Raw genomic sequence first — 13321 nt, 5'->3', positions numbered from 1 at the left:
CCAAGCCAGGCCTCTCCTACCCTGGAACTGAACACAGGTGATTTTTTTAAAAAACACACAAATACCCACCTTTGCATTTATTGTTATTAATTTCATCTTACAATGATCTCTTGGAGTCTTGTTTCCGTCACTCATTACATTTTCTTCCTGTGCTTGATCAGCCCAGGACAGCGAGGCCCTTGGCACCTCACTAGAGGCTCTTCCAGTGTGGACAAAGCCCCACTCATCAGTGGGCAATAGTGGAACCTACCTCATTGTGTTATTTAAGCTATGCTTCTCTGCCTTAGTCCATTAGGAGGTCATGAAATATTCAATGACATTCTCATTGAACTTGAGATTTTCTTTATCTATATATCTCCCTTGCTGCATCATACTGGTAATACTGCCACCTCCCTTAACCAAAAAAATAAAACCACATGAACTGGCCATTGACAGCTGTGGAGAGGGGTCTGGGTTCCTCTGTTAAAGTCTTTCCCAAGAATTCTGATGACTGGTGTCTGGGAGGAGGGGTGGGTATGGTGAGCAAGGGCTGCAGGGCTGGGCTGGTAGGGACCTTTCTAGAATGAGTCTGAGCCAGTGCCTTCGCCAAGGTCATGGCTGGTCCTCAAGCCTTGGAGGAGCTCAGGGAACAGGAGTGGCCTTGAGTCTGATGTCCCTTCAAAGCTTTTGACTATGATGGTATCCTGGAAAAGGCCTTGGCGTGGAAAATGAAGCTGCTGAAGGATAAGCATGAGCCGATCAGGAATGGGCTCTTAAACATATGTGCAACCTTGTACCCCTTCTCTCTGCTCCTTGAAATTAAGAGAGCCACAGGGTTACTGGGGCACAGGTTAAAATACAGATTCTGGGGCCTCATCCAGGGGATCCTGACCCAGCAGGTACAGAGGGCCTAGGCATCTGCATTTTATGCAAATGCCCAGGTGGGTCTGGGTTCTTTTGACCCTCAGAGAGCCCCTCATCAGGAGTCCTTCGAGTGGTGAGCATGATTCCTAGTTCTGGGAACCACAGGAAGGAGAAGAGGCCTGGGGAGGGCTCTGTCTCTGATCTGTGCCCAGGATCTGAATTAATTCTCAAGGCAAGCAGATGTGCTCTGTCAATGAAACAGTGGGGACTCGTAAAAATTTCTGCCATCGTTAATAATATTAACACGAATAGCGGTAATATCAGGAACTCTGCACCTTGGCCAGGGAGGAAGGAGGAGGGGCTGGGCCAGGATCTATTGTGCCCTGGAAACAGCTTCTCCCCAGAGTGTGTGGGGAGCAGCTTCTCCAACCCGACTCTTACAAGCTCTCGGGCAACAAAATGTCAATAAGAATTGTTCCTTATCCCTGAACTAGAGCTTTCTAAAGAGATCAGGCAGGCTTGTCCCCTCTGTGGTTGCTCGCTGAGAGTTCCTATTGTCCAAAGTGGCCCATCAGTGGGACTTTAAAAAGCAAAAGGAATTGAATCCTCTTAGGCATTATCCAGGTGAAAAAAAAATAAGAGCATCTACTGTTTGCGGAGTACTCACTGTAGACCTGATGCTGTGCATTATCTGGCCTAATCTTCAGACTGGCACTGTGAGGGAGGCACTGTGGTCAGTTCCATTTCACAGATGAGCACAGCGACAGGGAGTGACCTGCCCGAGGTCACGACAGACCTGGTAAGGGGCAGAGCCAGGAGTTGCATCCAGGCAGCTTGGCTCCGTGGGCTGGCATTGAATCCTGGTTCTGTGTAACTTGCTGGGTGTATCTGTCAGGGATGCACTGGACTGCATGTTCACAGGACATCTGACCACAGCGCAAATGCTGGGATGTTTTTCCCGACATAACATGACGTTCCGAGGTCAGTGGTTACCAGTGATGGCTCTGTGATGTGGGGACTGACGTCCTTGTGATTTTCCAGATCTTCTTTTCATGGGCACAAGGTGGCTGTTGAAGCTGTGGGCATCCTGTCTGCATTGAAGGCAGAAAGGGTGGAGGGAGACAGGACTATGCCAGCTGTGCGTATCTACTTGGATCTGGAAAACAACATTTTCTTTTCTAGATCTTTCCCCATCCCAGCACACTTGGCCAGAACTGGGTCTCATGGCTGTGCTTAGCTGCAAGGGAAGCTAGGAGAATAGAAAACATCATTGAATTTGGGTAAATCAATCAAGAATTGTTCCCTGGGGCTAGGCAAGATTGGAAGGAGAGAGAGTACACTTTGGGTGGGCAACTCTCAGAGTCTGCCACCCTCTTCTCCTACAGTCTGTGTTTCTTCATTTGCTCTTGGCCAAAGCTGTGGCCCTACTATGTCTCCAAGCCCTAATTGGAGCCTCAGGAGCCCTGCCTGGGCTGTCTGGGGATGTACGTGATCTGCTGAGAAATCTAAAGTCAATTACCGACTCGTGTAATCTCCGCAGAGGCTGGTGCCCACTAGCAGACTTGCTGTGGTTATTGGTGTGAGAGGGTCACGACTGGGCTGTTTCCAGAAGCCTTTGCTGCCTGCCCACCTCCTGCATGGCTCTATGTGCATGATCTCTGGTCAAGGAAGCACGGCACGTGTCCGCAGGCCCAGGTAGAATCCTCTTGGTTCTATGACTTTAGACCCTGACTTATCCTGGGCTCTATAGGTCTGTCTACTCCAGGACCTGTGTGCTCCAGGGCAAGGCCAAGGCCGAGCCTTCATCCTGGAGTCCCTGGAACTTGGCCCCAGGGCCAGCACAGAGGGGAAGCTCCATAATTGTTCTGTATCTTTGTGTCCCGTCACTGCAGAGCTGGGGGATCTGGGGCCATTTTCTTTTAGCTGAATTGGCCCTTGGGTGGGTGTGGACCTGGGAAGGTTCCAGGGAAAGTCCTGGTGTGGATGATTCTTCATTTGCATATGGAATAAAGTGGGTGGGAGAGACAGCATGATGATCACCACTCCGGCCCGTTTCCATGGAAACAGGATGCTAGATGACATGGAGGACTGGGTAGGGAGTAAATCACCAGAGATTCTCAGGCTACAGGTTGACAAGCCAGACACCAGTCAGTCATAAATCAGTCAGGATTCTCTCAGTGTATACGAACAGGAAGCCTCTGAACCTTGTTTAAAGAAGCTTACTATCCCTTTTCCTGAAAGTCGAGGGGTCTCTGACTTTAGGACCTGCTCAATCCAGAATCCTGAAAGATGTCACCAGGCAGTGTGTCCTCCCATCCTACAGCTCTTCTCAGTCCTTTGACCAAGGACTTCCATCCATGGCAGGTTTCCTCTGGTTTGGAGGGGGGTGGGCAGAAGAAGAGCACAAACTCCTCCCTCCAGTTCAACAGAAAGACACCTCTGCTTCCTTAGCCACTCTAAGCAGAGTGGGAGAGAGCCTCGTTGGCTTGGATTGGCTGGAAAGGGTCATGTGCTCATCCCTGAGCCAATCAGTTCAGTTCAGTTCAGTCGCTCAGTCGTGTCCAACTCTTTGCGACCCCATGAATCACAGCATGCCAGGCCTCGCTGTCCATCACCAACTCCCGGAGTTCACCCAAACTCATGTCCATCGAGTCGGTGATACCATCCAGCCATCTCATCCTCTGTCGTCCCCTTCTTCTCCTGCCCCCAATCCCTCCCAGCATCAGAGTCTTTTCCAATGAGTCAACTCTTTGTATGAGATGGCCAAAGTACTGGAGTTTCAGCTTTAGCATTATTCCTTCCAATGAATACCCAGGACTGATATCCTTTAGAATGGACTGGTTGGAGCTCCTTGCAGTCCAAGGGACTCTCAAGAGTCTTCTCCAACACAACAGTTCAAAAGCATCAATTCTTCGGCATTCAGCTTTCTTCACAGTCCAACTCTCACATCCATACATGACCACTGGAAAAACCATAGCCTTGACTAGATGGACCTTTGTTGGCAAAGTAATGTCTCTGCTTTTCAGCCAATCACTGTAGCCTAAATGAGGCAGCACTCTGATTGGCCAGACCTAGGTCAAGGTCTATGCCCTGGGCCAGGTGTGAGGTTGACCTCTCTCATACCACATGGTCAGAGAGTGGGGAGGGTGCATTTGGCAAATCCCAGGATTGTTATCCTACAAGCAGAGAAGGAAGCTCCAGGTAGGCACAAATCAGTTATGATGCCTAGGCGGATTGCCAGAACTCAGGTTTCCTGACTGGGTTGTGCTTTCTTACTCCTCCACTGTCCTGAGAACTTGAGGTTGTTAACCTCATTTCCCAACTGGGGAAATGGAAGCTCAGAGAGATCAGCAGCCTGTCTCAGGTCACACAGCCTGTAGGGACTGTGTGATGTGTTCAGGTATAACTGTCCCCAGAACCCATGCTGACTCACAACATGAAGGGTTTTACCCTTCCAGAGGCCAAAAGATCCTAGTCGCTCTGCCCTGGAGGACTTGGATGACCTCACCAGCTCTCAGAAGGATGTGGGATGAGTCCCGGAAGAGGGATTTTTTTCCCTGAGGCTGTGGCGGAGCCAAAAGAATCCCTATCTGGTTTCCAGCAGCTGTGCCCACCGGCCATGGTGCCAAGACTACTCTGGAGTAAGGGAGCTGAATGTTGTGGGAGGCAGTCAGGAGGTATATTTGGGATGTATACTAAAAAATGATAACACTGTTTGCCTGAAGTTCAGACTTAACTGGGCATCCTCTATCTACCTGGCAACTCTACCCAGAGATAAAGCCACTGAGTGTTGTCCCCTGCATAGAGCCTTGTGGAGAGATGGTCCAGGGTCTCCTGCTGCCGAGGTCCCCAAATTTCTTTTGTGGCCCCCAGTTCCTCCTTTACTCTGAACTTGGTCTGACTTGGCTTCAGCCCATCAGTGTGTCAGGTAGGCTTAAGAAACCCAGTTCTTGGACGTCCCTGATGGCACAGTGGATACAAATCCACCAGCCAGTGCAGGGGTCATGGGTTCGATCCCTGGTCTGGAAAGATTCCATATGCCGTGGAGCAACTAAGCCTATGCATCACAACTTCTGAGCCTGCACTCTAGAGCCCTTGCTCTGCAATGAGAGAAGCCACCACAATGAGAAGCCCGCGTACTCCAATGAAGAGTAGCCCTGCTCGCAACTAGAGAAAGCCTACATGTAGCAATGAAGACCCAGTGCAATCCCCTCCCCCACAAAAAAGAAAGAAACTTTATTCTGGTCTCAAGAATTGTGTGATGGTATCTGGGCAATAACGACCCACCAATCATAAAACACTGGCCAGAGTCAAGGGTTAACATTATCAGTCCCTAATTTTCTCTTTCCATGATTTCCTCTCTCCTGCCTGCCCTCCCTCCACTGAACACCTACTATGTGCTGGGTGCTGAGACAGTAGCATAAGCTGGTGGTCTAGTTACCACCTGACACAAGCCTGAGTCATCATAGAGCTGCCTCCTGACAGATGAGTTGCCATTTCCAGCATCTCAGCTTCCTTTCCATTAGCTACATCTTACATTACATTTTAAGAAAGCCCCTGTGAGTCCCTTGTAAAGACTGAGGAAACACCCTATTTTTATCAGTAACACTCAGAAATCATCTCCTGGGAGGGGTATTTCCTGGAAAGATGTTAAGTCTCAGTCATTTTATGTTGCTTCTTGTCGGCTCCTAGATTTTTTTCTTTTTTCTGATCTTGTCCCTCAAGTTATTTGTTTGACAAGCTGGCAGGGGGAGCCGCCTCCAAGCCGGGTGCTGGACGAGGGGCTGGGGACCTAACTAGGGCTCTGAGCCATGACCTGAGGAACAGGGATACGACAGCACCCCCTCGAGCCAGAGGTGCCCTGGGGTGGGATCTGAAAGCCAGGAAGGGCATCCCAGGGAGAGAGGCTGACAGATGCAGAGGCGTGTCTGCTGGTGTATTCTGGGAAACTGAGATGTTAGGGTGTTCCTGGCTGCTGCTGCTGCTGCTGCTAAGTCGCTTCAGTCGTGTCCGACTCCGTGCGACTCTATAGACGGCAGCCCACCAGGCTCCTCCGTCCCTGGGATTCTCTAGGCAAGAACACTAGAGTGGGTTGCCATTTCCTTCTCCAATGCAGGAAAGTGATAAGTGAAAGTGAAGTCGCTTCAGTCATGTCTGACTCCATGCGACCCCATAGACGGCAGCCCATCAGGCTCCCCTGTCCCTGGGATTCTCCAGGCAAGAACACTGGAGTGGGTTGCCATTTCCTTCTCCAGTGCATGAAAGTGAAAAGTGAAAGTGAAGTCGCTCAGTCATGTCCGACTCTTAGCGACCCCACGGACGGCAGCCCACCAGGCTCCTCCGTCCATGGGATTTTCCAGGCAAGAGTACTGGAGTGGGGTGCCATTGCCTTCTCCAGGGTGTTCCTGGACTGCAGGGCAAATGGTGGGCGGTGATGGAGTCTTGGTCAGGGGGCCTCCAGAGGCCCTTATCGCCTGGGCTTCCCCTGGGAGGAAGTGGGATCCAGGGAAGGGTTTAAGCAGGTAGCATGTGATTCGTGGGCCAGTGTGCCCCGAGGCAGCGAATAAGGCTGTGATGTAATAATGGCTGGCTTTCATGTGCCAAACCCAGTCCTAGGTGCTGAATCCACATATGAATGCATTTCATCAACCCCATGAGGTCGATTCAGTGACTTGCCCAAGGTCACCCAGTGCAAACCCCAAGCTGGGATTGGAACCCAGGCTCTGTGCTCTAAACATCCGGTAACACAGCCTCCATGGTTGCTGGCCCTGTTCCACATGCTGCCGGTCCGATTTACTGGCTGGCTGTGGGAGTTGCTCTGCCTGACCTGATGATTGATGAAGTGTGGCGGGCAGGTTGTGCAGAGCTCCTGGGCCCCCCACTGCTCAGTTGGGCTCTGTCTGTGGCTCAGCTTCTGGGGTGGGTGCCCTACTCCCTCCAGGGGAAGGGGCATAAAGTGCCTGGCACACGGCGAGTGCTCCGGAAAGCCCTCTGAAGCAACAGGACCCTGCAAGTTGCCAGGGAGAGAAACCAGTTCACATGACACCTAGGCCCCAAAGGGAAGGGGCTGGCTCGTGTGTCTGGGCAGAACAGAGCACAGATCCGCGGTTCGGGTGCAGCTGGGGAGGAGTGCTCCAGCCATATGGTCAGGATCCTGCCTCGCCCCGGTTCTGGCCTCCGCCTTCCTCTGTGTTGGCAGAGCTTTCCGGCCACCACGGAGGCAAGATGGCCATTAGCGCCTCCGGGTTTCCTGGTGGTGGCTTAGCCAGGGAGAGCATCTCTCCTCTGCAGTCCCAGCTCAAGGGCCGGCAGCTCCTCACGGCCCATCCTGAAGTAGTCACGGTGGCTGGTGGTGGTCGTGGGGCCTGGTGTCTGGCGGTAGACTGGGCCTGGGTCTCTGCGCCTCTCCTGGGAACCAGGGGAACAGAACAAGGGGGCGGCTTCTTAGCAGGAATGCATGGGGAGGGCCCTAAGAGCAGGTGTCCAACCTGCCTGCCCACTCTGGCATGGCCCGCACTTCAGCACGGCCACACCCGAGCCCCTCTCCCCAGACGACACCCCATCCGGGAGCTGGGTGCAGTCACCCTCCTCCAGGGGTGATGTCAGGACGAACGTGCTTGCTTTAAAGCAAAATTACTTACCTAATTAGGCGCTTGGGAGCTGGCAGGAGGTAGTGGGGGGGGTGGTTTGTTGGTTTTTTTTTTTTTTTAGACTTTTAGCACTGAAGCTGTGCGATAAAGTAACTGTGTAATTAGGGATTAATTTCTCACTCCCGCAAGTGATGTCTTACTTGGGTCCTGAGGGAAGTCAGCCGGATGGTTATTCACCCACAGAGCAGCTCTCTTCCCCTTTTCTTTTGTCGGTTGGGGGGAGAATGCTCCTTCAGCTCTCCCGAGGCGGGAGGTGGCTTCTTCCGTCCCAGGTGTTCTTCGTGCTGCATAGATTCCCCAAGTCAGTGCTGTGCCAGCTCTGTGTGATGGGGCTGGAGCAGGCTGTGTCTGAGAGATGCCTGGCCAGCATCCAGCCGGTTGTCCAAGGATAACGCCTCGGCCCCACCCCCGCTGGTCCAGGTCTGATGCACAGCCTGTCAGGGTCCCCACTGGGATTGCACCCCGTTTGTGTTTGCAGGGTAACCTGCTCATGAACAGCCCCTTGCTGGTTTTTCCCTCTCTGCCCCTTCTCTGGGCCTCCTGGGATCACCTTCCAGGTAAACTGAGTCTCCTGAGTCCTTGGCTGAGGCAGTGTTGGGGGATCCCAAGCCAGACTGGAGGTGTGAACAGAGTGTGGGAGGAACCAGAGCCCAGAGGGGTGAGGGCAGCCCGCGGTGCAGGGAGGGGAGAGCAGGACTTCCTGGAGGAGGGGGTCTTGAAGGCGGAGAGTGAGGAGGATGGGCTCCACTCAAAGGAAAGGGACAGGGAAGTGTGTTTGGTGAGCTCGGTGCTCCTGGTGCCCGAGATGTGTGGAGTTGGAGCAAGGGGTGGGGGAAGGGGGCCGAGGCCAGACTGCAGGGCCATGAAGACCCTGCTCAGGGGCTTGGACTTTGTTCTGAGGGCAGTGGGGAGCCACTGAGGGTTTAAGCCAGGAGTGACGCAGCTAGCTTTGCGTTTCAGGAGCTTTGGGCTCACCACGGCTGCCGCAGCTGTCAGCAGAGAGGGACGGTGGCTGGGCAGGGGCAGGGTGCTGAGGCTGTCAGTGACTGTCCACGTTGGGCTGGTGGGTACAGTCACCATCAGGACAGTGTGGTTCCAGGGCAGAGACTCAGACCGGCAGTTCCTACCTCCTGGCCCCTCGCTTGGCGCCTGTCTCCCCATCCTGGTCCAATATGCAGCTTTCTATCCTCTTCCTCTCAGGGAACTATGAGATCTGCTGGATTCCTCACCATGTACCTGCTATTTACTCTTTACCTCTGAGAGCATTTACACCTGGTCTTGCTCCGCTAGACAGGAGATGCGGCTGCGGCAGGACACCCTGATAGGTTCACAGAGAGTTAGGACCTGGGAGAAGTGTTCAGGCAGAGGAATTCCCAGGGCCAAGGTCGATCATGCTGCCATGAACTCAGTGACTCATCACATTTCCCCTTTTGACTCGACTGCCAGGAAGCTCAGAGCCAAGATCTTGGCACTAAGTTCTTCAAGAAATTTCTCTGGGGGAGTTTTTCCGTGGGGACCCGGGGGCTTGCAACTGACGAATTCTCAGGGGGATTTTTGCAGTAGAGGATCAGGTCAGAGGTGAAGGGAAGGGGCAGAGCCACTGTGATGGTCTGGGTCTGCCAAGCTGTGGCTGTGTAGTTCCCTTCAGAGATGGGACAAGAGTCAGATCAGCCTCCATGAGAGGGCTGGGGTCTAGGAGGTGTTCAGATCCTAGGGCTCACTGACTCTGGGTTATCGTGAGCCTTGGTGACATCCAGTCATAACTTGCATTGCACTCAGGAGGCAGGGGCCAGCCCAGCTTGTTTTAGAGAAACACATGAGGAGGGTGAACCCGATTTCTCACCGTCGGTCCTGAGTACGCAGGGCATCAGTAGTTTCCTATTCCTGCCCTCCAGCCTGTCCTGGGTCAGGGCCATGGTGGATGCTCCTGACTTAATTAAGAGCTTTGGTCCCAGACTGTGGACTGCAGGTTCTTTGAGAGGGGATCGACAGCACGGAGCCCACTTGGCAGAGTTGGGCAGGGGAGTCAGGGACCAGGCACGACTGTCCTGAGGGCTCCCAGCGTGGAGCGAGCCCTGTGTGGCTTGTAAGCGTGGGTCTGCCCTGGTCCAGGGGAGCAAGGAGAGGGTTGAGGCAGAATCTGAGTGATGTAGAGGGCGCTCAGGAGGTTAACTCAGGTGAATAATGAGAACACACACAAGAGGCCCTCAAAATCCATTCTTTTCTCTGTCTACCCCTCTGCCTGTGAAGCAGCTATTTATTTTTATTGTGAGACGTGAACAAATCCTGGACTGGCACCTGCTGGAGCTCAGAGGTGTGCCCGAGGATCCTGGAATGTAGTCCCTGGGTGGGTTCCGTCTGGCATGGCTGGGGAGCCCCCCACCTCCAGCACACGCAGCAAGGCACCAACCGAGCCGGTTGTCAGGATGGAATAGAACGAGGCAGAAGGGGGAGGGTCTGCGTTAGTGGGGATGGGGGAAGGGGGAGGGGAGGGCTGGAGCTGGGCCTGGCTGCCTGCCCTGGGGTGGCTGTCCCCGGCCTGGCGCGCGTGTGTGTGTGTGTGTGTGTGCGTGTGCCAGTGTGAGAGCCTGTTTGTGTGCCCACGTGTGCCACCCCCGCAGCGCCTCCATCACGCACATCTCCCGGGCTGCCTGGAGAGCTCTTTCTTCCAGATAGGAAAACAACAGTTTGGCTTGCCCACGCACGGAATCCTCACGCAGTCCCCCTTCCCCGGCGCCCCTTCTCACGTCACCTGCTGCCCCCGGGTGCCTCGGCCCTCGCCCTCTCTGCCTGGCTGCTGCCCCCTGTCCCCCTGCTGCATCCCCTTCCGCCCCCTCCTCTGGTCCCCCGGGTGGTCTCTGTCTCTAGTTCTGAGGTCTGTCACATTCCTTCATCCGAATTTAGGCTCTGGTAGGAGCGAGTGTGGATGAGGGCATTCAAGGAGTGCGTGTGTATGTGTGTGTGCGCACCAGAGGTTGTGTGCAGGGGTTTGACTCTGGGTTGTGTGTGAAAGAGAGAGAGAGACAAAGAAAGGGAGTGAAACCTGGGCTCCAGAAAGCTGGGGGATGGATGGAGGCATTTGAGGCGAGCAAGGCTTTCACTCAATTACTCTTCAAGCAGCGGGGGAAGGGGAGGGCGGGCAGCTTCACAACAGTTGGACAGGTTTGCATGGTGTGCAGGAAAAGCCTTCATTCCCGCTGATGGCAGTGACAGGTGGAACTGGCAGCCTGGCCCGAGCCTCAGGCTTGAGTTGCCCAGGTCTGGTGATTGGGGCGCCTGGGGTGAGGCTAGGGTGGCAGGCCCCTGGGACCTGCCTTTCAGAGGTGGGGAGCAGGTAGCAACTGAGCAGGGAGGATCTGGTGGACGTGCTGGGAACTACAGGCCCCCCCCACCCGAGATCTGCCTGCTGCGGAGATCCAGGAAGGCCTCCTAGAGGAGGCAGACTGTTTCTGAGTTGCTGCTGGACTGGTGGACGGTGGGAGGGGTGGGCGGGCCTGTGGGTAGAGGCCCCAAGGATGAGAAGGAGGGCAACGGTGAGGGCTCCAGGGCCGTCTTTGCTTTTGAGTCTCTGCCCTGCCTCCATGCGAACTCCTGAGGGTAGGGGCCGTTCTGAGCCGTTCTTGGGTCCATAGCACTTGGACTGGCCTGGTTCATCATGGACCCGGGTGTGGAGAAACTGCTAAGTCTCCAGGGACTTCTGTACAAAACCTGATTAAGGCTTCAATAGAGGAAGGAGGTGTTCCAGGCGGAAGGGACAGTGCGGGGAAGGCCTGGAGTGGGACAGTGCAGTGAGCCCGCGAGGCTGGAGCCTGTGCACCTTGCAGGGGCTGGCCGATGGGTGTGCCCCAAAAGAGGGGATTATTCCTACAGGGCAAGTACCACCTGTCCGCCACACCCCCGAGCCATGGCCTGTGAAGCCTGACCTCACAGAGCCCAGGTGAAACTCAGAGACGGGAGAGGGGGCAGAACTGGGATGGCTCCTGGCATGAGCTTCTAAAGAAAAGCAATGCCAAAGAATGCTCAAACTACCGCACAATTGCACTCATCTCACACGCTAGTAAAGTAATGCTTAAAATGCTCCAAGCCAAGCTTCAGCAATACGTGAACAGTGAACTTCCAGATGTTCAAGCTGGTTTTAGAAAAGGCAGAGGAACCAGAGATCAAATTGCCAACATCCACTGGATCATGGAAAAAGGAAGAGAGTTCCAGAAAAACATCTATTTCTGCTTTAGTGACTATGCCAAAGCCTTTGACTGTGTGGATCACAATAAACTATGGAAAATTCTGAAAAAGATGGGCATGCCAGACCACCTGACTTGTCTCTTAAGAAACCTGTATGCAGGTCAGGAAGCAACAATTAGAACTGGACATGGAACAACAGACTGGTTCCAAATAGGAAAAGGAGTACGTCAAGGCTGTATATTGTAACCGTGCTTATTTAACTTATATGCAGAGTACATCATGAGAAACGCTGGGCTGAAGGAAGCACAAGCTGGAATGAAGATTGCCGGGAGAAATATCAATAACCTCAGATATGCAGATGACACCACCCTTATGGCAAAAAGTGAAGAAGAACTAAAGAGGCTCTTGATGAAAGTGAAAGAGGAGAATGAAAAAGTTGGCTTAAAGCTCAACATTCAGAAAACGAAGATCATGACATCCGGTCCCATCACTTCATGGCAAATAGATGGGGAAACAGTGGAAACAGTGTCAGACTTTATTTTTCTGGGCTCCAAAATCACTGCAGATGGTGATTGCAGCCATGAAATTAAAAGATGCTTACTCCTTGGAAGGAAAGTTATGGCCAACGTAGACAGCATATTAAAAAGCAGAGACATTACTTTGCCAACCAAGCTCCGTCTAGTCAAGGCTATGGATTTTCGAGTGGTCATGTATGGATGTGAGAGTTGGACTATAAAGAAAGCTGAGCACCGAAGAATTAATGCTTTTGAACTGTGGTGTTGGAGAAGACTCTTGAGAGTCCCTTGGATTGCATGGAGATCCAACCAGTCCATCCTAAGGGAGATCAGTCCTTGGTGTTCATTGCAAGGACTGATGCTAAAGCTGTAACTCCAATACTTTGGCCACCTGATGCAACGAGCTGACTCATTGGAAAAGCCCCTGATGCTGGGAAAGATTGAGGGCAGGAGGAGGAGGGGATGACAGAGGATGAGATGGTTGGATGGCATCACCGACTCAATGGACATGGGTTTGGGTAGACTCTGGGAGTTGGTGATGGACAGGGAAGCCTGGCGTGCTGCAGTTCATGGGATCACAAAGAGTCAGACACGACTGAGCGACTGAACTGAACTGAACTGAACTGAGCTTCTAAAACCCATTCGCTAGGTGACCTGGGACATGTGACATCACCTCTCCTACAGCCTTATCTCATCATAAATCCAGGCATCTATCCCTGGCTTGGGGGGTTCCTGGGGACTTGGGAGATGGAGGGACTAGGGAGCTCCACCAGACGCTGCTTCTGCAGCTGTGGCTCTGATGGCCAGTCTCCGTCTGAGCTCAGCCTGGGGCCTCTGGGTGCCTCTGTTCTCCGCCTAGGGAACAGGGTGACTGCTCCGTTTTGGAGGCTGCCCTGGAAATGAGGGCAGGAGCTGCCAGCACATTGCTGGACAGGCTTTGGGGACCCAGGGCCTCTGCTCCTTATTCCCTCTGCCCCCGGCCACATCTACCAGGCTCCTCTGGGCAGTCTACATGGTGGACGTCACCAGCCCTGCTTAAGGAGGAGGAGATGGGCCCAAGGGGACAGCCCGAGGCCACCGGGCTGACTGGGGCTTAGCCGGGGATGCTGACCCCTTTTCTTACCCCATCCA

At 53.5% G+C, this 13321-nt stretch overlaps 1 protein-coding gene across 1 annotated transcript in view; it reads left to right on the top strand.

The window, feature by feature from the left end:
• CACNA1I (calcium voltage-gated channel subunit alpha1 I) overlaps positions 1–13321 on the top strand; it is a 109771-nt gene that overhangs the window by 25697 nt on the left and 70753 nt on the right. The window lies entirely within an intron of this gene.

This window comes from Bubalus kerabau, chromosome 1 (assembly GCF_029407905.1).
Source record: "Bubalus kerabau isolate K-KA32 ecotype Philippines breed swamp buffalo chromosome 1, PCC_UOA_SB_1v2, whole genome shotgun sequence".
NCBI classification, from domain to species: Eukaryota; Metazoa; Chordata; class Mammalia; order Artiodactyla; family Bovidae; genus Bubalus; species Bubalus kerabau.
The sequence above is the reverse complement of the archived record's forward strand: the minus strand, read 5'-3'. Positions and strand labels throughout refer to the sequence as shown.